Source organism: Balaenoptera musculus, chromosome 12, assembly GCF_009873245.2.
Source record: "Balaenoptera musculus isolate JJ_BM4_2016_0621 chromosome 12, mBalMus1.pri.v3, whole genome shotgun sequence".
Taxonomy (NCBI): domain Eukaryota; kingdom Metazoa; phylum Chordata; class Mammalia; order Artiodactyla; family Balaenopteridae; genus Balaenoptera; species Balaenoptera musculus.
The window spans coordinates 77,669,752-77,695,998 of NC_045796.1; positions in this window are offsets into that span (position 1 = coordinate 77,669,752).

The window sequence follows — 26,247 nt, forward strand, 5'->3', positions numbered from 1 at the left end:
ATAGCCCTCCTATACCATGAGGAAAAAAATTTTTTTTTGGAGAACTAATTTAAAAAAAAAAGGACAACTATTCTCTTGAAAGGAGCCTGAACAAGCCAACTGAAAATCTTCAGGTAGTTTCTTCTCTATCATTTTTCTTTTATTTCTGATTAGTATAATTCAATTAAATCAGATGGTAGCCCCCCCCTTCATTTGGCTCATTACTGGGTGAAGTAGTTTTGTATATATTTATTTTGATGTTTATTATTAGCTAAAAACAATTATATGTTAGTATTTTAATTTAAAAACTTTCCCACCATAATTTTTTAAGTAACTTGAGTCACCCGAAATAATGTTTCTTGAATTTCGTAGAAAATTCTTTTTCTTTAATGATAAATGTGGAAAAATATAATCTCCAAAATGAACTATTGAATGAATGAATGTCATAAGTAAGAAGCAATAGGAGTTTTAAGTGCATATAAATATTTAGGGTATGATAAAAGTAGGTTTTAAATAAATGGGAAAATGAGTAAATGGTACAGGGATAATTGGTTGGCTATGTGAAAAAAGAATTGATCTGGATCTTACATCATGCACTAAAAATAAAATTCAGATGAGACAAAAAAAATAGTAAGAGAACATGGGTGAATATAAATATAATTCTGGGAATGGGAAGAACTTTCTAGGCATGATTTCAAATGCAGCAACCGTAAGAAAAGGTCTGAAAAATTTGACTACACTGAAACAACTTCAGTATGTGAAACAAAACAAAAAGATGAAGGGGAAAATAAATTGGGGAAAATATTTGTGTAAAAAGCGAATAGTCAATGTTTAGTGAGCTCTTACCAGAATAAAATGAAAGAAAACTGAATAATGAACACAGAGGCAAACCGCTGGTTAGTCAGGGCTGCCATAATAAAATACCATGGAGTGGATGGCTTAATAGAAATTTGCTTTCTCTGGAGGATAGAAATCCAAGATGAAGGTGTTGACAGGTTTAGTGTCTCCTGAGGCCTCTCTCCTTGGTTTGCAGACAGCCTTCTCACTGTGTCCTCACACGCCTTTCCTATGTGTGCAAACATCCCTGCTGTTTCTTTGTCTTCTTATAAGAATACCAGTTCTGTTGGATTAGAGCTCTACCCTAATGACTTTATTGAACCTGAATCTCCTCTTTAAAGACCCTGTCTCTAAATATAATCATATTGCGGGTTAGCATTTCAACGTATGAGTTTGGGTGGTGGTAGGGACACAATTCAGTCCAAAACACAAGCCAGTAATGCAGAAACACCAGTAGTCTATAACGAGAAAAAAAAATTTATCTTTAGTAGTTAAAAAATGCAGATTTTACAATAAATATCCTTTTTTTTGGACTGTCATTTTGGAAAATGATGAAGTAGGAATGGAGATGGAATAGATAAAAGAGTAATTTTGAAAGAAGAATGGAATAGTTCATGGTGAAAGAACTATATAGTAAATAAAAGAGAAGGATAAACCAAAGCTGACTAAGGTTTCTAGTCAGGAGAACTGGGAAAATGAGAATGATAGAGTATGTCCATTGTTCAGCTAACAATGACCTAATTCTCCTTTAGAATCAATGCTGAGCCTCTAGCAACCATTTTTAATAACACAACTCTTGACTTTGTACTTTACACAATTTGATTAGATGCAGAATAGGCACTTGATTCCAGCTGGGCCAGTTAGAGGTTTTTTGTTTTTATTATTCATGGGAATCTATATTTACACCAAATTTTAAAAATTCAGTCTCTCAGATGGTGGACCATGACACACACACACACACACACACACATATAACTTTGAGAGATAATAGATTTGCCATTTTTCACATACCATTTCTAGTAGAGAAGCAGAAAATGTCAGTGTGTCAGTGTATAGAGAAAAGGAAAGAAAAGAGAGAGAGAGGAAATCACTCAGGAACAGAGATGAGATTAAGAATCCAAATGCAGTTCCAATTTATGTTTATAGAATTTACTTAGGCCTGTCTTCATTCTTGGAGTTCTATAAAATATTCCTGTATCCTTATCGTAAAATCTCACCTGCCTTTTTTTAATGCATAAGTAGGTTGACTGAGTTTTATGTTATCTTAAAACTAAGCATTTTGACTGATAACAGTGGATAATAGAGGAGAATTCAAAGAAGACTTATATAGCTTTCAGCCTTAAGGAATTTATAGAGCGCCACACAAAGTGGATCATTAGGTGCACAGTTCAAAGCTTCACTCTTGGAGAAAATTTTGCTTTTCACTGTCATTCAGTTGAATGATTGTCATGCAGCTATTTTGCATTTCCAACTAGAACCTGTTTATCTAGGCAGCCTACCCATAAACCTATCCATAAAACCACAGGCTTTTCCCTCTTCCTTTAGCATTTTATACAAGAAGCCCTATATAACCATTGGTATGAGCTGAGAATGGTGTTATAGTGCAACCTTGGTGAGTGGCATGGGAGTCTGAGTAACCTCTTCATTGAGCTTGCTTATGTCCTCTGGTCCTGTTTATCCTTCCTTTTGTTAATGTGGTGTATCACATTGATTGATTTGCAGATATTGAACCATCCTTGCATCCCTGAAATAAATCCCACCTGACAATGGTGTATGATCCTTTTTGTATATTGTTGAATTCAGCTTGCTAATATTTGTTAAGGATTTTTGCATCTATATTCATCAGAGACGTTGGCCTGTAATTTTCTTTTTTGTAGTGTCTTTGGTTTTGGTGTCAGGGTAATGGTAATTAATTAATAGTAATTAATGGTAATGTGGCCTTGTAGAATGAAAATGGGAGTGTTGCCTCCTTTTCAATATTTTGGACTAGTTTGAGAAAGATAGGTATTAGCTCTCCTTTTTATATTTGGTAGAATTCCCCTCTGATGCTGTCTGGTCATGGAGTTTGCTGAGAGTTGTGTTATTTATTTATTTATATATTTATTTTATTACAAGTTCAGTTTTACTACTATTGATTGGTCCGTTCAGATTGTCTGTTTCTTCCTGATTCAGTCTTGGGTGGTTGTATGTTTATAGAAATTTGTCCATTTCTTCTAGGTTGTCCAATTTTTTGGCGTATAACTGTTCATAGTATTCTCATGACTTTTTGGATCTCTGATATCAGTTATTTCTCCTCTTTCACTTCTTGTTTTGTTTATTTGGATTCTCTCTCTTTTTTTCTTGATGAGCCTGGCTAAAACTTTATCAATTTTGTTTATCTTTTCAAAAAACCATCTCTTGGTTTCATTGATATTTTCAATTTTTTTTGGTCTCTATTTTATTTCCTCTATGAACTTTATTATTTCCTTTATTCTGCTGACTTTGGGCTTTGTTTGTTCTTCTTTTTCTAATTCCTTTAGATAGTAAGTTAGGTTGTTTATTTGAGATTTTTCTTGCTCACTGAGCTAGGCCTATATCACTGTAAACCTCCCTCTTAGAACTGCTTTTGCTGTATCTGATAGATTTTGGAAAATTGTGTTTCTATTTTCATTTATCTTCAGGTATTTTCTGATTTTCTTTTTCATTTTTTCATTGACCAAATAGTTTTTTAGTAGCATGTTGTTTAGTCTCTACATGTTTGTGTTTTTCCCATTTTTCTTTCTATAATTGAGTTCTAGTTTCATATCACTGTGGTCAGAAAAAATGCTTGCTATAATTTCTATCCTCTTAAATTTGTTGAGAATTGCTTTGTGGCCTAGCATGTGATCTATCCTGGAGAACATTCCATGTGCATTTGAAAAGAATGTGTATTCTACTGTTTTTGGATGGAATGTCCTGTAGATAGCTATTAAGTCCAGTTGGTCTAATATGTCATTTTTTTTAACATTTTTATTGGAGTATAATTGCTTTACAATGCTGTGTTTGTTTCTGCTTTATAACAAAGTGAATCAGCTATACATATACATATATCCCCATATCTCCTCCCTCTTGTGTCTCCCTCCCATCCTCCCTATCCCATCCCTCTAGGTGGTTACAAAGCACCCAGCTGATCTCCCTGTGCTATGTGGCTGCTTCCCACTAGCTATCTATTTTATAACATGTCATTTAAGACTGATGTTTCCTTATTGATTTTATGTCTGGATGATCTGTCTGTTGACGTAAGTGGGGTGTTAAAAGTCCCCCACTATTATTGTGTTACTGTCAATTTCTCCCTTTATGTCTGCTAGTATTTGCCTTATATGTTTAGGTGCTCCTATATTACATGCATATATGTTAACAAATGTTATATTCTCTTCTTGTATTGATCCCTTTATCATTATATATTGCCCTTCTTCATCTTTTGTTATAGACTTTGTTTTAAAGTCTTTTTTGTCTGATATGAGTATTGCTCCTGCTTCTTTCTTGTCATTTCCATGAAATATCGTTCTCAATTATATCACTTTTAGTCTGTGTGTGCCTTTAGTTCTGAAGTGAGTCTCTTATAAGCAGTGTGTAAATGGGTCTTTTTAAAAAATTTATCCAATCAGCCACCCTATGTCTTCTGATTGGAGCATTTAGTCCATTGACATTTAAAGTGATTATTGATAGGTATATGTACTTATTGCCCTTTTGCTACTTATTTTCTAGTTGTTTTTGTAGTTCTTTACTGTTCTTTAGGTTCTTGTGGTTTGATGATTTTCTTTAGTGATATGCTTGTGTCCCTTTCTGTCTTGTTTTTGTGTATCTATTGTAGGTTTTTGATTTGTTGTGATTACCATGGGGTTCATATACGTTGACTATAAATATGTCTACTTGTTTTAAACTAGTAGTCATTTTAGTTCAAACACATTCTGAAAGATCTACCATTTTTACTCCCTTCCCTCACATTTTTTTGTTCTTGATATATTTTAACCTTCATGTTTATCCCTTTATTGTTTGTTGTAGTTATAGTTGATTTTTACATTTTTTGTATTTTAATACTAGCTTACTTATCTGATTCATCCTCAGCCTTTACTATATATTTGCCTTTGCTAGTGGGATTTTTCCTTTCCTATAGATATTTCTTGTTGTAGCCTTTTCTTTTCCACTTAGAGTAGATCCTTTAACACTTCTTTTAGGGTAGGTTCAATATTGATGAACTCTTTTAGTTTTTCCTTGTCTGAGAAGTTCTTTATCTCTACTTCAATTCTAAGTGATTATCTTGCTGGGTAGATTTTCCTAAGTTGGAGGTTTTCCATGTTTAGCACTTTAAATATACCATGCCACTCTCTTCTGGCCTGCAAATTTTCTGCAGAAAAATAGCCTTATTGGGCTTCCCTTGTATATGACTCTGTTTTTCTCTTGCTGCCTTTCAAATTATCTCTTTATCTTTAACTTTTGTCATTTTAATTATGATGTGTCTTTGATGATGTCTGTTTGGGTTCATCTTGTTTGGGACCCTCTGTGTTTTCTGTACCTCACTATCTGTTCTTCAGGTTCAGGAAGTTTTCAGCCATAATTTTATCAAATGCATTTTTAGCCCTTTATCGCTTCTTCTTTTGGGCCCCCCTATAATGTGAATGTTGGTACTCTGTTGTTGTCCCAGAGGTCCCTTAGACTATTTTTAAAAATTTGTTTTTCTTTTTGCTGTTTTTATGGCTGATTTCCATTATTCTATCTTCCAGATCACTTTTGAGTTCTTCTGTATCATCCAGTCTGCTGTTAATTCCTTCTCATGTGTTTTTCATTTCCATTATTGTATTCAGTTCTGACTGGTTCTTTTTTATATTTTCTAGTTCCTTGTTAAAATTCTCATTGTGTTTATCTATTATTTTCCCTTATTCAGCTAGCATTCTTATTACTCATGCTTTGAACTCTTTATATGGTAAATTATTCATTTCCGTTTCATTAATTGTTTTTTCAGGAGTTTGCTCTTGTTCTTTCAATTGAAAAATTTCTCTGTCTTCTCATTTTGCTTAACTTTCTCTGTCTCTGTGAAAGTTTTTGAAATAGTTACCTATTGTGGTCTTGAAGGAGTGTCCTTGTGTGGGAATGTGCCTGTACTGTCTGTTTGTACCCAGTGGCTTTGTTGGAAGAGCTGGATCTGACATGAGCATGAGTCAGTCTTTCCCCAAGGTTTGCTGGAAGCTATCACTTTGGTAGGAGGTGGGACTGGAGATGAAGGGGCAGAGCCTCTTGTCCTGCTCATGCTTGATGTCCCAGATATAGTATTTTTATCTTTTGATGGATTTCTCCTGGACTGATTGTATGTTTTGGAGTGTCTGACAGGACCCATCTTTAGATGGGCAATTCTTTACATCTTCAAAAAAAAATCTGTTAGAAGAGAATGGAGTAGTAAATTCTAAATGCAGAGGTAAAAAATGAAATTGAACATGAAGTGTGTATTAGTTAAACTCTCCCTCAAGAATGAGGGAAAAATAGAGATTTTTTCAGACATACAAAAACTTAGGGAGTTTACCACTTACAGTCTCTCACTAAAATATTATCATGGAATATGCCTCTGTAATATTAGTAAGTCCAGGGACTTCCCTGGTGGCACAGTGGTTAAGAATCTGCCTGCCAATGCAGGGGACATGGGTGTGAGCCCTGGTCTGGGAAGATACCACATGCCATGGAGCAACTAAGCCCGTGCGCCACAACTGCCGAGCCTGCACTCTAGAGCCTGCAAGCCACAACTACTGAGCCCATGCGCCATAACTACTGAAGCTCCTGCGCCTAGAGCTTGTGCTCTGCAACAAGAGAAGCCACCATAACGAGAACCCCAAGCACCACAACGAAGAGTAGCCGCCACCTGCCGCAACTAGAGAAAGCCTGCATGCAGCAAAAAAGACCCAACACAGCCAATAAATTAATTAATTAATTTTAAAAAATTAGTAAGTCCACAGGGAAGGCATGGCATAGAAGAAACAACAACACAGAAATTGATAACATATGTTGAGAAATTTAATTAATTACTTATTAAGAAGGATTTCTTATCTCTGTGTGAGTGGAACCACAGGATATAAAATTTTTAAAAAGGGAAAGGTGCTTAATAATGTCAAATGATACAGATGGGAAAAAATTTGAGAATGGAGATAAGTCTATTGAATATAATATTTGGAAGATCTTAGTGACTTTCAAAGGATTGTTTTACTAGGAACTGAATGACAAGGGTTAAGGGATGAGTGAGTGACTAGAAAAAGATAAATATTTGTTAATATTATCTTAAGTTAATACTGCCTTTTGTTTTGCTTTTTTAAGAAAAAATTGTGTTCAAGTTTTCCAGAAATGAAGGGAGATAATATCCTATTTTATCTCACAAATACCCCAGACACTTCAAATAGCTCTCCTTTTTGTCTTTTTTCATTATTTCCATGTTTGTTTTTTGCTTTATTAGAGGTTGCATATGTTTATCTTCTGGTACCTGAAATGATACAGGTAGAACAGGATAGTGGGCGTAGGGTATGCTGTGTCCATGGAGATTACTGCCAGTCATATTTATTTACTTGTCTCCCCTGCCCAACTTACACAGAGTTCCCAAGTCTAATGATTATATCTTCACCTTGAAAGTTACGAATTAGAGCCACCCCAGGACCAAGCCCCACCCACCAGTAGGCCAGCACTAGCCCCAAGGTGCCCCTGGCCAAGCTGTGCCAGGACCGAAGCCTTCCCACCAGTGGGCTGGCAGCCACTGTACAAGGCAGGGCCTGGCAGCCAACTGGAATGTGGGACAGCCACCTACCAGCCTACTTGTAGTAGTTGGCCCTGCCACAATAAAAGGGCCCACACAGCCCACATAAAGGGCACCCCTAGAGCATGTAGCACTGGTGACCAGAGCAGAGTGTGCTGCTGGGATCCACAGGACATCTCCTATATAAGGCCACTTCTCCAAGATCAGGGAATGTAACTGACTCACCTAATACATAGAAATAAACACTGAGAATTAGGCAAAATGAGGAGACATAGGAATATGTTCCAAATGCAGAAACAAGACAAAACCTCAGAAAAAGAACTAAACAAAGTGGAAATAAGCAATCTACCCGACAAAGAGTTCAAGGTAGTGATCATAAAGTTGCTCACTGAACTTTGGAGAAGAATGGATAAAAATAGTGGGAATTTTAATGAAGAGTTAGAAAACATGAAGAAGAACCAAACAGAGCTGAAGAATACAATAACTGAAATAAAAAAATACACTGGAAGGAATCAAAAGTAGATTAGATGATATAATGGAATGGATCAGAGAACTGGAAGACAAAGTAGTGGAAATTACCCAAGCTGAAGAGAAAAAAGTTTCTAAAAAATGAGAACATTTTAAGAGACCTTTGTGACAATATGAAGCATACTAACATTTGCACTATTGGGGTCTAAGAAAGAGATGAGAGAAAGAAAGGGGCAGAGAACTTATGTGAAGAAAAAATAGCTGAAAATTTCCCTAACTTGATATAGGAAACAGACATTCATGTCCAGGAAGCACAGAGAGTCCCAAGCAAGATGACCCCAACGAGGGCCACGCCATAGTACATTCTAATTAAAACAGCAAAAATTAAAGATAAAAGAGAATCTAAAAATCAGCAAAGGAAAAGCAACTAGTTACATATAAGGGAACACCCATAAGAAAACCAGTTGATTTTTCAGCAGAAACTTTGCAGGTCAGGAGGGAGTGGCATGACATATTCAAAGTGATGAAAGGAAAAAGCCTACAACCAAGAATACCAAACAAGGCTGTCACTAAGATTTGTTGGAGATATAATGACTTTTATAGATAAGCAAAAGCTATCACCACTAAATAAGCTTTACAGGAAATGTTAAAGGGACTTCTCCAAGTGGAAAAGAAAAGACCATTGCTAGAAATATGAAAATTATGAAGGAAAAAGTGTCATTGGTAGAGGCAAACACACAGTAAGTTACTAGATGAATCACTTATAAAGCTAGTAGGAAGGTTAAAAGACCAAAGTAGTAAAATTATCTATGTTCACAATAAGTAGTTAAGGGATATACAAACAAGAAGATGTAAATTATGATGTCAAAAACCTTAAACATGGGTTGGGAGTAAAAATGCAGGATTGGTAGAATGCCTTCAAACTTAAGAGATCATTAATTTAAAATAATCACATATATAGTTATACATAGTTATGTGTGTATAGTTATACATAGTTCTGTGTGTGTGTATATATATATAGTTGTATATAGTTATATCTGAAACTCATGGTAGCCACAGGTCAAAACCCTATAATAGATACACACACACAAAGAGAAAGGGATCCAAACATAACACTAAAAATCAAATCACAAGGGAAGAGAGGAAAAGAAGAAAGGACCAAAAAAGAACTACAAATACAACCAGGAAATAATTAAGAATTTTAAATTGTTATTGGCAATAAGTACATACCTATTAATAATTACTTAAGTGTAAATGGACTAAATACTCCAATCAAAAGACATAGAGTGGCTGAATGGATTAAAAATATGAGACCCATATATTTGCTACCTACAAGGGACTCACTTCAGATCTAAAGATACACACAGACTGAAAGTGAAGGGATGGAAAAAGTTATTCAATGGAAATGGTAAAAGAAAGTTGGGTAGCAATACTTTGATCAGAGAAATTCAACTTTAAAACAAAGTCTGTAACAAAAGACAAAGAAGAACATTACATAATGATAAAGGTATTAATTTAACAAGAAGATACAACAATTGTAAATGTATATGCACCAAACATAGGAGCACCCAAATACTTAAAGCAAACATTAACAAGCATAAAGGGAGAAATTGACAGTAGCATAGTAATAGTAGGGCACTTTAACACCCCCACTTACATCAATGGACAGATTATCCAGATAGAAAATCAATAAGGAAACACTGGCCTTAAATGACACATTATATCAGATAGGCCTAATATCTATCTATCTATCTATCTATCTATCTATCTATCTATCTATCTATCTATCTATCTATAGAAGATTCCATCCAAAAGAAGGAGAATGCACATTCTTTTCAAGTGCATAGGGAATAGATAGATCTTCAGGATAGATCACATGATAGGCCACAAAACAAGTCTCAATAAATTTAAGAAGATTGAAATATCAAGTATCTTTTCCAACTGTAATGGTATGAGACTAGAAAGCAATTACAAGAAAAAACTGTAAAACCCACAAACACATGAAAAATCATATCCTACTAAATAACCAATGGGTCACTGAAGAAATCAAAAAGGAAATCAGAAAATACCTCAAGACAAATGAAAATGAAACACAATGATCCAAAATCTATGGGATGAAGCAAAAGCAGTTCTAAGAGGGGAGTTTATGCTGATACAGGCCTATCATCAGTAAGCAAGAAAAATCCCAAATAAATAATCTAACCTTACACCTAAAGGAACTAGAGAAAAAGAATAAACAAAATCTAAAGTTAGTAGCAGGGGACATCCCTGGTGGTCCAGTGATGAAGCCTCCATGTTCCCAATGCAGGGAACATGGGTTTGATCCCTGGTTGGGGAACTAAGATCCCACTTGCTGTACAGCATGACCAAAAAATAAATAAATAAATAAAAGATATAAAGTTAGTAGCATGAAAGAAATAAAAAAGTTCAGAATAGAAATCAATGAAAAAGAGGCTAAAAAAATAGAAAAGATCAATGAAACTAAGAGCTGGTTTTTTGAAAATGTTAACAAAATTGATAAACCTTTAGCCAGCCATCAAGATAAAAAGAGATGGTGCATATAAATAATTTCAGAAATGGAAGAATTAAAGTTACAACCAACTCTGCAGAAATACAAAGGATCCTAAGGGATTCCTACAAGCAATTATATGCCAATGAAATGAATAACCTAGAAGAAATGGATATATTACTAGAACTGTACAATCTCCCAAGACTGATTCAGGAAGAAATAGAAATTGAATCAGTAATAAAATTGAATCAGAAAAAAAAAAAAAAAACAACTCACAACAAATAAAAGTCCAGGACCAGATGGCTTCACAGGTGAATTCTACCAAATATTTAAGGAAGAGTTAACACCTATCTTTCTCAAACTATTCCAAAAAATTGAAGAGAAAGGAATGCTTTCAAACTCATTCTATGGGGCCAGCGTTATGATGATACCAAAACCAGACAAAGGTATCACACAGAAAAGAAAATTCCAGGCCAATATCACTGATGAACATACATGCAAAATTCTTCAACAAAATATAAGCAAACCAAATCCAACAATACATTAAAAGGATTGTACACCATGATCAAGTGAGATTTATCTCAGGGAGGCAAGGTTGGTTCAATATGTGTAAATCAATGTGATACACCACATTAACAAAATGAAGGATAAAGATCATATGATCATCTCAATAGATTCAGAAAAGCTTTTGACAAAATTCAACATCCATTTATGATAAACACTCTCAACAAAGTGGCTATGGAGGGAATATACCTCAATGTAATAAAGGCTCCATATGACAAACCCACAGCCAACATTATACTCAATGGTGAAAAGCTGAAAGCATTTCTTCTAAGGTCAGGTACAAGACAAGGATGCCCACTCTTGCCACTTCTATTCAGCACATATTGGCAGTCCTAGCTACAGCAATCGAATAGAAAAAGAAATAAAAGGAATCCAAATTGGAAAGGAAGAAGTAAAACTGTCACTGTTTGCAGTGATATTATTTGTAGAAAACTGTAAGTACGTACCAAAAAAACTATTAGAAATAGTGAATGAATTAAGTAAAAGAGCCGGATACAAAATCAATATACAGAAATCTGTTGCATTTATATACACTAGTAATGAACTATCAGAAAGAGCAATTAAGAAAACAGTCTCACTTACGATCGCATCAAAAAAGAATAAAACCCCTAGGAATAAATTTAACCAAGGAGGTGAAAGACCTGTACTTAGAAAATTGTAAGACATAAATAAAAGAACTTGAAGATGACACAAACATATGCCCTTAGGGAGTTGCAAATTAAACAACAATGAGATACCACTACATACCAATTAGAATGGCCAAAATTCAAAACTCTGGTAACAGCACCAAGCGTTGACGATCATGTGAAACAACAGGAACTCTCATTCATTGTTGATGGCAATGCAAAATGGTATAGCCACTTTGGAAGACAGTTTGGCAGTTACTTCTGAAACTAGACATTTTTTATCATATGATCCAGCAATTGTGCCCCTTGGTATTTACCCAAAGGAGTTAAAAACTTAGGTCCACACAAAAACCTGCACATGGATGTTTATAGCAGCTTTATACATAATTGCCAAAATTTAGAAGCAACCAAGATGTCCTTCAGTATGTGAATGGAAAAATAAACTGTGGTACATCCAGATAATGGAGCACTATTCAGTGCTAAAATGAAATGAGCTACCAAACCATGAAAAGATATGGAGAAACCATGTTACTAAGTGAAATAAACCAATCTGAAAAGCTACATGCTGTTTGATCTCAACTATATGACATTCTGGAAAAGGCAAAACTGTGGAGACAGTAAAAAGATCAGTGGTTGCCAGGGGTTAGGAGGGAGGGAGGGATGAATAGGCAGAGCTCAGAGGATTTTTAGGGCAAACTATCCTGTATGATAAGACAATGGTAGATACATGTCATTCATTTGTCAAAACCCATAGAACGTATAAAACCAAAAGTGAACCCTAATGTAAACTATGAACTTCGAGTGATTGTGTTGTGTCAATGTAGGTTCATCAATTGTAATGAACCTACTACTGTGGTGCAGGACGTCGATAATGGGAAGGTTGTGTGTGTGTATGGGGACAGACTTTCTATGGGAACGCTGTATGTTCTGCTTGATTTTGCTTTGGGCCTCAAACTGCTCTAGAAATACAGTTTATTAATTAAAATGAAAAACAGCATTGTGTTGACAGTATTTTAAAAGACAAAGGTATTTAGGGTAAAGTGACATGTATTGTCAGGATATGAGCTGGAAATTTATGTCCTCTGAGGCTTAGTTGCTTTATATTTAAATGAATTATATGTATATATATATATGTATATATTTCAGAAAATATTAATAACCACTGGTACTAGAGTTCCACTTAGGGAACTGTCTTCATTTAGGAAAATGCTTTGATAAACTTCCATGACTGTGGAAGGTGAGGCCTTTAGAGTGAGGTGTAGAAGGAGGCTGCAATACAAAGAGAGAACTAAACAGTTATGCATAAAGAAGTGAACATAGATGTGGAGGAGGAATGCCAGGAAGAAAGACAAGGGAGGATGGAGTTAGAAAAAAGGCCATAAAACATAGGTAGCAGGCTGAATCTGTGGAGGAAGATAGAAGAATTCCTATGCCACTATGGTGGCATAGTAGCTGAGAACTTTAAAGGCCTTTTGGCAATGTAACAACTCATGGCATTGCAGTGTCTATGTGGTTTGGGGGAAATCAAGGAAAGAAGCCCTGTATAGAACAAAGAGAAGCAATCATCTATAAGAGGTGAGGTGTGTGAAATCAATAGTTCAGCAGAAGTAAGAGCCACCGTTGATCATGACAAAGCAAGTACATGGGACTAAGGGCAATGGAATTTCTCATAGGAGCCTTTCTCAAAGAGAGGATGAGATTCCAGTTGACAGATCAGATGACTGGATTCACAGGACGATTATGGGGACATTTGAAGGTGTGCAGTACACATGGTAGTAAAAATTCAAGTAAACACACAACTTCCAATGGTCTTCTATAGTCCTGCCTCACTTTTCAAGCTGAGACAGCTTTGGCTTTGAGGATTATCACTGAGTAAGGTAGTAGGGAAGCTCTGATGGAATAAAACTCTTCCACGGTACCTAACAGAGCGTGGCAGAAAACTGCCTATCTGAAAATGCCATTCACCCAGGTACAGAAAAAGGTCTAACCCAAGTCATGTCCCCATAAGAATAGAATTAAGACATGTAATCTTTTCCTTTCCAGATTTGTAGAAACATGGTAAAGTCACATGAAGCTTAGAAAGTATCCTATTTTTGAGAACAGTAAAACATTGTCCCAAGGAGGGTTAAGGTTAGATAAGTAACCTTCTGAGAATGGCACTAGAACTGAAAAAGGAAACAAATTATATTCTCTCAGAAACGTGTTCGTAAGATTTAGTAGAGTCAGGAATACTGACTAACATGATGATATGGAAGTGCTCCTAAGATGCAATGAATACAGAAATAGAGAAAAAAACATAGCAAATGACTAGCACCATTGGCTCTTCCCTTTTTCACTATCACAGTTACCATACTTTTAGATAACTTTCCTGTCTGTTTGCTCTGGACTTTCCCACCCAAACCAATTGCATAATTCAATGGCCACTAAAAGAAATGTGATCACTTGCATCAGTAATTTAGAGCCCAATGTGATCTTTCATATCAAATTCAAGTTTCAAGTCTTTGAACCTCCAGGTTTCTTATTTGTAGTTCTAGTAGTTTTTGCCTATCTAATCTTTTGATGTGTCTTGATTTCTATCTCATTTATAGCCAAATTAGCTTAATGATTTCCATATGTATCTTTCTATATACGGAAATATATAAAAATTGTTATACGGAGATAACAATTTTATCTACCCTTCATAGCCAGCTCACTAGGCATCTGCCTATGAAGAAAACACTCCACTTTCATCTTAATCACTTCATGTTCTGTCCTTCCCCTAAATGCAATCATTTTTTGTTCAGAAATATGAAGGAATGGAATGTTTCTGAATATTTGAACAATGTGGATGATTTAATATAAGTAGCTTACATGAATTGTCAAACTTAAATTAGTTATTTTATAATAATGATAAGATTAAACAATATAATAAAATCTCTTTTTGATAATTCAGAAGAAACTGCAGAATCTTGGGGTGGCTTAGGTTCACAAGTACCAGCAAGCATTGTTATTCAATAGCACTGCAAAATAAATCTGACTATTCAGGTGTTCTGGGTTGTTTTGGATTCTTGATAAATAGGAGATTATTCTAGCCTTCAAAATACAAATATTCTTTGGTCTTTTCATAGTCATCCTGTCAGACTATAATCATTTACGGGATATCACAGGTATTTACGTATTTGGCTATGGTATTTTGTCAATGAAATAATCCATCTCATTGGTTCTATGTTTTTTGTTTGTTGAAGATTCTTAAGTCATATAGACGTATTCTTTAGTGATGCAAAGTGAAATTTTGACTGTCTAAACAGATTTTCTCAACCTTTCCCTCTTGTAATGGTAAGAGAGTACAGACAATTCAGTCCCCTGTCATCTCCTGACCATTTGCTTAATCCTCCCACTGAGGTAAGTATACTGAGCTGGTGACAGTTCCTGTGAGTTCTGCAGTGTTACTTAGAAAGAGCATGGGCTTTTGGGTCCTACAGACCTGTGGTTGAATGTTGTTTTCTAGATCTGTGACCTTAGGGAATTTATTTGAATGTTTCAGAGACTCAGTGTCCTTATCTGTAAAATAGAGATAATAATATGTACCTGCTGCAGAGACTGCTAATGTTTCCCTTTTATTCTTGGGCACAATAAATATTTTCAGCTCTCTCTTGCAGACTGGTGTGTCCAGGCCTGAATTCTGGCAATGGATTGCTGGTTGGAAAGAAAAAGCACCACTTCCTGCTTGGCTTATGAAAATCCCCCAAGTACGCTCTTCTCTGATTTTCTCCATCTGCTGGCTTACTGGCGAGGACTCCAGAGACCTATGAGAAACAAGAACTTTAAGGCAGAAGAAGCCTGGAACAGAGCCTGCTGCCACTCCTTTGTCACCCCATCAGATGTAAGTAAGAAATAACATTTATTTTGGTAAGTCACTGAAACTTGGAGGATGTTTGTTTCCGCAGTTAGCCTACCCCAACTAATACACCTTTAGGATTATTATAAAGATTGCATGAGGAATCTTTATAAAGTATCTGACATAAATTAAGTGTTCAGTAAATGACAGTTATTGTCACCATCATCCTTTACATGTATAAGCATGTGAGTATTCAGGCATTGCAGGTACCAGGATTCCCCCAAATGATCAGACCGACAGGATGTGAGTTGGCAGGACTGACTTCTTGCTGCTACTCTTACAGTTAGACCCATTGGTATTTCTCAGATTCCTTGGAATTATAAATGATTAATTCATTTAGTTATAGATTTTTAAATTCAGTTATAGTTGACATATAACATTATATTAGTTTCAGATATACAATGTAATGATTCGATATTTGCATTTATTGAAACAATCACCACGATACATCTAATCAACATCCAGTTATAGATTTTGACATCACATATTTAATCCTTTTGTTGGCCTGTTCATTTTATTCTCTGTCATTGTACCATGTGATACCCCTAGCTTAAGTCACATGTTTTATACTGTGATTGTGTACCATTTAGGATCCAGGGGAGAGAGACTAGACTAGTGCTGTTCAGTAGAAATGCAATGCAAGCCACAAACATAATTTTAAATTTTCTAGTATTGATAGTTACATTAGAAAAGTTTAATAAAACCCAGGTGAAATTAATTTTAATAATTCATTATCTAACCTAGTATATCCAAAACATTAAAATTTCAACATGTAATCAGTATTCTTTGCATTCTTCTTTTTATGCTGATTCTTTGAGAACAGTGTGTATTTTACACCAACAGCCTGTTTTGATTTAGACTAGCCTGATTCCAAGTGTTCAATAGCCACATTTGCATAATGGCTGCCATATTAGACAGCTCAGGAATGGGCAAATGAAAAGACCTATCACCACTTCTGGAAAAAAATCTTCCAAGTCATGTGCTACATTTTCTTTGTAGGTAGAGGATAGCATTATTCTTATTGTTCTGGGAGACTAGACATAGGAGGGCAAACATTCAGATCATCAGGTTCAGGAGATGGACATTTTACTTATAGGTGTCATTTATCTGGAGATACAAGTCAGGAACCTTCTTTGTAGCTCTATCTTCTGTGGTACTTTGTACATAGAAGGCTCTTACTGAGAGTTTTCAATGGGATGATCAATGTTCATACAATTATGTATTCAACATTCATAAATTTATAATAAAAATATTTATAACTTTTACAGGAAAACTAACATTTTGAGCTTGTGTGCTAAGGGAAGCCATGCAAGATCCTGGTATATGGTAACCCCCAATGTCTAAGTTAGCGATAATATGTTTATTTTTCTTAAGGAAAAACTAATTACTCCTGGCCTCAATTTTCAAAGGAAATTTAACTTTTTTGTATAAAACATAGACTTCAGAAATCCATTACTGTATATTGAAATGCACGTCTGTCCTTGTTTAATGAAAGCATAGGAATTAGTCACTTTCCAGTGTATAAAAAAAGAGTTTAGTTCAAAGACATTGGATTTACCAAAGTAAACAGTGTTTGAATAGAATAGTTACTTTAAAGATGACAGGCAGTCACTCCTAGGAAGGAAATAATATGTTGCAAGTTTGAAAGAAAATGGTTTACTTAAGATGTCATTTCATGAAAAGGAAATAATGTCTTTGATATTCAAAGCACCAAAAAAGAACTTAACACACTGTGCTAGAGAAACCAGAGATAACATTTGATGGTTAGAAAAGATAGGGTTTTAAGAAAAAAATGTTACCTTGTTTTCGTCTTCCATCACAGAAAGGAGATTAGATATATGAGGCAAATTGAGGGAGTTAGGGGGAAAGTAACATATACAAATCAGATGGTATAAGGAAAAATTAATAAAGCTAAATACAGATTGTTAAATGATAATGGAAAGAGGTCATTTTTTTAAAAGATTTATTTTATTCTTTATTTATTTAATTAATTTATTTTTGGCTGTGTTAAGTCTCAGTCACGGCACGTGGGATCTTCCGTTGTGGTGCACGGGCTTCTTTCTAGTTGTGGCATGTGGGTTTTCTCTCTAGTTGTGGCATGTAGACTCCAGGGTGCATGCGCTCTGTAGTTGTGGTGTGCGGGCTTAGCTGCCCCGTGGCATGTGGGATATTAGTTCCCTGACCACGGATCAAACCCGAGTCCCTTGCATTGTAAGGCGGATTCTTTACCACTGGACCCCAGGGAAGTCCCAGAGGTCATGTTTAACATAACTATATTTTTTAAAAAACTATAGTCATTATGTTGTATAATATATCCCCAGTACTTGTTTATCTTATAAACACACTGTATATTCAAATTAGAGTGCACTGTCGGTGGCAATGTAAATTGGTACAGCCATTATGCAAGTTTCTCAAAAAATTAAAAATAGAACTACCATTTGATCTAGCAATCATACTTCTCCACTGTCGTTTCCATGCTACTCCTTACCCACCACGCTACAGAGAACTGAAGACTAGGCTTGCTCTTAATGCAAAAGGCATGGCTTCACAGTCATAAACTAGGAATAGAGGACTGGCTCAGCTGTTTTACTTCTGGTAGGAGACAGATGGGCTTTAGATGAACTATCCAAAAGCAAAGCCATAGGTTTGGGGAGATGTTCTCTGGCCTTTAACTTGCATGTAGCTATCAATTTAGTAGTTGACTCATTAGGTGACTTAGAATACATTTTGCAATGTTTTATTCTTGGAAGATTTATCAAGAAGTTACATTTATTAATTTTTTAAGGTCAGATGATTCTGACCTTAAAAAAAATTGCTGATTACAATTATTACAGTCTTGCTTTATATCATTGGATTGTTTACTTTCAAAATTGATTCTCTCTCTCTCTCTCTCTCTCTCTTTCTTTCTCCCTCTACTTTTGAAGGGGCCAGGAAAAGAAAGTTTTGGGTAAGACAGTTTTAAACAAGTTTTTTGTTAAGTGAACTTAGGCCTTAAGCACTGTCGTTATAGTGCCTGATGGATAAAATTGCCTTGCCTTTAAGGAAGATTCATAATAGTTTAAAAAAAAATTAACCCTTATAAGAAAATTTCAGCATAAATTGTTTGAACCAATGAAAAATTCAGTTCTTTAATTCATCTTTTTGTATCTTACTTCACTGGCTTTAACTTAAGAAGAATAAAGATACGTAGAAAATGAAGCAATATGATTTCTCAGAAAGATATTGATAGTTTCTTTTACTTTCATTATCAAAATAAGTACTTTTCTTAAGTAGGATGAAAATACTGATTCACCTCTGTAAAACTTCAATCACTACTTTGGGTGACTAGTACCCTGGATTTGCTGTGGGTCTCTTGGAAGTCTGAGCTCTAATGGCCCCTTGACACAAGGAACAGCAGACTGTACAAGTCTCCTGACAGACAAAATAGGGAGAGCAGTGAAAAACTTTGATTTCTAGAGAGAAGACAGCAATGGAATGGTTCCTTGACGTCCGTGGTTGTTTGCCACAACTCTTCAAAGTTTACAGTCAGAACATTTATTCATAAAGCATGAAATATGCAGTCATGCCTTTTGCTTCTAATTGTGGATACCTAAATTATGCATTTTTGGCCTATTATGGCTAATTTGGAAAATAATAGTTTCATTATATAGTATCATCTACAGACTCCTTGGACTGTTCTAGAATTATATGACATATGAATGCTAAATTTTTATGACATTTAAGTATTGATGATCCCCATGCTATTTAAAGCTAATTTAACCATAATAATCCCCTAAATTCACATTTTAATGAAGCAAAAAAAAACAAAATAAAACTGATTAGGTTCAAGTGCATAAAGCTCATGCTGCAGGAAATGTGGTTTACTAAATTCTTCTGTTTACTAAAAAATTAAAAATGGCTCTCTTAAGGAGCCATTTGTGCACCGAGTATGGAAAGGCATAGATACTATATTAAAATTTAGGATAATGCATATGTTTAAGTTTTGTTGTCTCCAAAACACTTTGGTATCGACTGGTTCGTGTATGAAAAACATGAGTTTCTGTGCCATCATGCTGGCTAGAAACTTCTTCAGATTGTCCAGTGGCTTGAGAGAACTTGAAGTAACATTTTAAGCAGTAGTTCCCAAAAATGTACATTACTTAGTAAGTTTTGTACTTAAATATTACTGTTTTTCACATGATTTTAATAGGTATGTTTTAAAAGACTTGCTCCCCCTTATTCCCTGTCCTAGGTTGTATTATTTTTCCCAACTATTCACGGCCTTTCCTGCAGGAGAATTATACTTCCCAGCCCCAGGCTTGGCCATGTGCTTTTCTTTGTGAGCATGAATGATAGATATATATTGGCTAAGCAGAAACATTACTTGCCATCAGTCATTCCACTGTTGTTCTTTTCCCTCTGTCACAAGAAGAGTGCATCATGGATAGGGGTTGTTCCTTCAGCTTGGATCCTGGAAAGAAGATGTGTGGGACAGAATCACAGCCAATCTGCAGTCAGTTTATGATGTGATGTGGGCCAGAGATAAACCTTCATTCTTGTAAACAACAAGATTTGAGGGCTGCTTTTTAACCACAGCAGAAACTAGCAAAAGCTGACTTCTCAGACTGTAATTATAGCCCTTGTTGAAAGAAAAAAAAGGGGGAGGCTAGGAGGTTATATAACGCAACTCTGTTCCACCAACCTCCACTTCAGCCTACAATTGCTTGGGTCCAATCCACTTTTTTTTTTTTCTTGAGAATTTGAACAAAGAGACATAGAATGTTGTGTTCAGTTACGGTGTACTTGAGTTGAAGGTCTTGTAGAGCAAGGGTTAGAGTTGGCTCCACAAGCTGAAGTTATGAGGCAGCAGAAGGTATTAGTGGAAGCTAATGCAAATTATTATAGCAGTTAACATTTACTGAGAGCTCACTTTGGGCCAAACGTTGCTTCAAGCACATTCTATCTCTTTTGATCCTCATATCCATGCTATGAGCAGAGCCATGTTGAAACTTACAATTGCAATAAGCACTGAAAAGATTATGGTGCTTTGTCACCACTCGCCTAATGCAAGCACACACCAAATGGAATTTCAAATAACTATTAGTTGTTAATATCACTACTTTGATGACTATTTTGATGCTTTTTCATATCCATTAAAAATGTTTTATCATTTCATCTTGACAACCCTGCTTTACTTGTACAATGAGTACATCCTTATTCTGCCTATGGGGTAATATATCACTGCTTTTGAGGTAGGTACTAATTATTATTCCATTTTACAAATAAAAGAGTGGAAGCTTCAAGAGGTTAAAGGTTTGTCTGTGGTCTTATAGATAGTAAGGGTTAGAACTGGGTTTAGAATTGAGGTTCAAACTCAGATTTATTAGATATCAAAATCAGTGTACTTAGCCATAGCCGGAAAAAAAAAAAGAGATTAGTGGCTGGCAGCTCCTGAGAGACAGCAGGAAGGATCTATGCTCTTGATTTTCCAGTTTCTAGTTCCCACGCAGCCTGGCTGTACTTAATATACTGCCCTTATATGTAGATGGGGGTTAGGGGATGGGAGGGGGAAGGGAAGCCAAGAGAAATGCCCTCATCCATTTGCTTTTAGTGTTACTCTCCATTAGAGGTATCCTTAAACAGTACTAAATTCTACTGGATTTTAGTGAAATGACTGTTCAGTTTTTGCTAAAGCCCTCTTTCACATTAGGCCACAGACACGAGTGCAAACAGCTAGGCTGGGGCAGATTGAATGACAGCTACTCAGAATGTGTAAAAATTTGGCAAATAGGACTTTGTTACTTGATCGAACTTATTGTGCCTGGATCTTCTACTTCTTAGAATAAGTCCTGTCTTCTGTTGTTCCTCAGTCCCTCATGTAAAAACTTCTGTCTTGTGTAGTGACTCAGTTTCCCAGATATGCCTGTACATTTCTGACCCCAGATGGTAGTGGTAAGAGTGTTTATTCTCTGATCAGACTGCTCTCAATAGCATCACCTGCTAGGCATGACCTTGGGTAAACTACTTTTCTAAGTCTCTGTTTAACAGTACCTACCACATTGGGCTACTGAGTGAGTGAATACATGTAAGTTTCTGGCACAGGCTGAGTGATGCATGAATGTTGACCGCTCGGGTATTTATTGTCTACATACAGTGCCTAGTGTGCTTACCAGCTGATAATCCTTTGAAATAACTTTGAGGCCTAGAGTTTCCAATCCAATAGTTTAGAAAGCCCAGAATCTAAGTTCATCAAAACTGAGTAAGCCTTTAAGGTATTCGGAGCTTTCTCTTAAAAGGGAGTTGAAATATTGAAAGGATCTTCCGAGTCAAGTCTCCCCTGAAGGCCCCTGTGTTGCTGCTCTCTCTGGTCAACATTATTCAGTTTCACGGCGTGGCATGGGGCAGAGGAGTTCCTTACACTAATTGTAGCTGGATTGATCCTGGTTAGGGATTCCCTATAGGGACTAAAATTCAAGACCTTCAGCTGTCTAATTATGATCTGATGTTTTAAGACTTGAAGTTTTGCTGTATCCTTCGCTTCTGCAATTTATGGGCTTTTGGTAATTGGTGGTGCAGTAGGGAGCCTCTCCCTGTAACCACAAGGCACGGGCCAAGAATCCTCAGTTCTCTGTCATCTGTAGGCACGGCGCCTCAGCTGTTGGGAAGCTTCAGCTAGGGGTATCTATAGCATGCAGTCATAGTGACCAGAGTTTAGACCAGTGATTTTCAAACTTCAGCATGCATCAGAATCACCTGGAGGGCTTGTTAAAATGTAATTTTTGGTCTTTGTCCTCTGAATTTCTGATTCATTAGTTCTGGGTAGGGTCTGAAAATTTGCATTTCTAACAGGTTCCCTAGGACGTGATGTTGCTGGTCCAGATACATAGAAATATTCCTATAATTGTTACGCTAAAAAGTGTTTAAAAATTTAAATTGTCTTCTCTTCATAGGGATTTTCCCATTGAAGAATCTTTTTATAAACCAATATCATATCAGATATGGATATATTTGACTGACAGACACAACTGTATAAAAGTTATTGATAGGGACTTATACTGAATTTGCTCTCAAACCAAGGTGTATAGTTACAGCATTCATTTGTGTGCTGACTGCTTTTTATTTTGTAATTATAAAAGTTAAACAGAAACGTATTTGGGTGAAGTACAAAGATAAGAAAAATTGGATTTAATAATATGAAACAGATTTTTTTTAGTGATTGAAATTTTTTATTTAAGAGTATTTTTTTAACTTTACTGAAGTATGCTTGACAAATAAAAATTGTATTTATTTAGGTTGTACGAGTTTTTTTTTTTTTTTTTTTAAAGAAATTCACGTTCTTTTATTTATTTATTTATGACTGTGTTGAGTCTTCGTTTCTGTGCGAGGGCTTTCTCTAGTTGCGGCAAGTGGGGACCACTCTTCATCGCGGTGCGCGGGCCTCTCACCATCGCGGCCTCTCTTGTTGTGGAGCACAGGCTCCAGACGCGCAGGCTCAGTAATTGTGACTCACGGGCCCAGTTGCTCCGTGGCATGTGGGATCTTCCCAGACCAGGGCTCGAACCCGTGTCCCCTGCATTGGCAGGCAGATTCTCAACCACTGCGCCACCAGGGAAGCCCTGTACGAGTTTTTTAAAGGTATACAATGTAGTATAGTGAACTGATGACCACAATCCAGTTAATTAACATACCTATTCCATCACATAGTTACCTGAAACAGATTTTCAAGACGTATAATGCAGTTTTACTTTTGGGGGCTATATTTTTATAGAAATCAAAAGAGGTTATGACCTAATTTGAAAGGCCTAAAATAACACTGCTGAAACTTACATTCTTTGCTGAACACTGATGGATGAGACTTAAACATATTTACTCCTAACAAGTCAATGTGCTCAAGAGGTATGTGAACTGATATTAATAACAAACATGTATTAACTGTTTATTATATGCCAGGCATTGTGCCAGATTCTTCCAATATATTAACTTTTCATTCTCACACAATCATTTAAGATAGATATTAATGTTCTCATTTTAAAGATGAGAAGACTAAGGCTCAGAAAGTTTGAGTGACTTGCTTTGGTCGTATATCTAGGTATTATGTGAGGGAAATTCTCACTCTCAGGTTTTAGCTTCTAATCAGTATTCGATATAGATTTTAGTTCAGGGCAGAATTGAGAAGTCTCTGCATTGTCACTTTTTAACAACCTTTCCTCCTTCAGAAAATACACACTTACCCTTTAAGTACGCAGGTTCTTCCTGATTTTTAGTCATTTATCTCTATTAAGAGGTTTCATTTTTCATTTGCACGTGAGAACACTCACACTAATGTGTTCACTCTGGCCTTTTAATCTTCTCTGTTAATTAGAGGCTCTGTTTCCTATTGAAATTTTAGGCAATATTGTGCAGGAGACTTGTTTTTTGAACAAAGTAACATTCTTATCTCTGAAATCACATAATTCCTGAGGTTAAGTCTAAAAGCTGACCTGTCAGCTTGTGTTATATTAGGATTCTTTGGAGTTTGGGAAAGAAACAGTGGGATTCTTGGTTCTGTTGCATGCTTTCTTCTAGCTCTGCTCCTGAGGAGCTCTATGAAATTGGCCAAGTCACCTATCCTACTTACATTTCAGATTCCTCATCTGCCTTTTATTCTATGCCTTCATATTTTGATACTTCTGTAGCATGATCTTCTCTCTGAACACAATATTTAAAAATCAAAGGTGCCAATGCTTTCAATCATCAGACTTATTTAAAAAGCAAACAGACAGTGTTGAGGACTAGAGTTGCTTTTCATGCAACTTATGCATGCCTCTAACTTACTTTAGAGCCTAATTTATTGTGTTTATTTCTTATTGTAAGGAGGTAGTTTTTGTAAGAACTATTCTGTTCTGGTGTTTCCTTTTTTCTTCTCACCAAGCATTCTATGAACATTACTCTTGAAATGCTTGATCTGAGCTATGTTGACAAGTGCATACTTTCTTTCCTGAAGCAAAAGCCCATTAACACTTCAAAAGGTTTCAAACCATAAAAGTCCCAATACTCCAAATATTCTCTCCAATTCAGACTGACAGGTTTCCCACTCCATCAAATGCTTGGTAAAAGAGCATGATCTTCCGGGTCTTCAGAAAAGTATGACACAGAAAGTGTAAAGTGATACATATATAAGTTTTATTTCCAGAGTAGCAAAAACCAAAAAACAGGAAAATTGCATTATGTGTTCTTTCAGTAATCAAGTTATTCATGAATTCCACATTTATTGAGGGCCCACTATAGACGGGACCCTGATGCTACGAGACTCAGACCATCTGTTATAACATTTGAATGTACACGGTTTTTACCTTGGCTTTCTTGGTAGCTATACAGATATTTTCATCAGGATAAAAAAGTGAAAAATGTATCAAAGTAGTTTGAGATAATATTCTCTCCTTGTATTGCAGTCTCCTTCTATACCTCACTCTAAAGACCTCACCTTCCACATTCATGGAAGTTTATCAAGGCATTTGCCTAAATGATGACAGTTTCTTAAGTGGAACTCCAGTACCAGTGGTTAATAATATTTTCTGAGATATATACACATATGTATACATATATTTCATTTAAAAAATAAAGCAACTGGTAAAATCCTCTGTGTTCTGCCTATTCATCCCTCCCTCCCCCCAACCACTGATCTTTTAACCGCAGTAAAAATTATGGTGACACCATACTTTTGCCTTTTCCAGAATGTCATATAGTTGAGATCATACAGTATGTAGCCTATTCAGATTGGCTTCTTTCACACAGTAATACCCATTTAGATTTCTTTATTTCTTTTTTTTTTTTTGGCTCAATAGCTCATTTTAAATTAGTGCTGAATAATATTCCATTGTCTGGATATACCAGTTTATTACATCTGCGTGCAGGTTTTAATGTGGATTTAAGTATTCAACTCCTTGGGTGAATACCAAGAAGTGCGTTACTGGATTGTATGGTAAGAGTATGCATAGTTTTGTAAGAAACCATCATACTGGCTTCCAAAGTGGCTGTATAATTTTGCATTTCTGTCAGTAAGGAGTGAGAATTCCCTTTGCTCCACATTCTTGTCAGCATTTGGTGTTGTCAGAGTTTTGGATTTTGGCCATTCTAGTAGGTGTGTAGTGACATTTAATTGTCATTTTAATTTGCATTCCCCTGATGACTTATGATGTTGAGCATCTTTTCATATGCTTATTTGCCATCTGTGTAACTTTTCTGGTGAGTTCTCTGTTAAGGTCTTGGGGCCATTTTTTAAATTGAGCTGTTTATTTTCTTATTGTTGAGTTTTAAGAGTTCTTTGTATATTTTGGGTAAGAGTCCTTATCAGATGCATCTTTTGCAAATATATTCTCTCGGCCTGTGGCTCATGTCTTGCTGCCTTGGCATCATCTTTAGCAGAGCAGAAGTTCTTAACTCTAATGAAGTCCAGCTTATCAATTGTGTTTTTCATGGATCATGCCTTTGGTGTTGTATCTAAAAAGTCATCTCCATACCCAAGGTCATCTAGGTTTTCTCTTGTGTCATCTCTTAAGAGTTTCATAGCTTTGCATTTTGCATATGTGTCTGTTTTTGTGAAGGGTGTGAGGTCTGTGTCTAGATTAATTTTTTTGTATGCAGATGTTCAGTTGTTCTAGTACCATTTGTTGAAAAGACT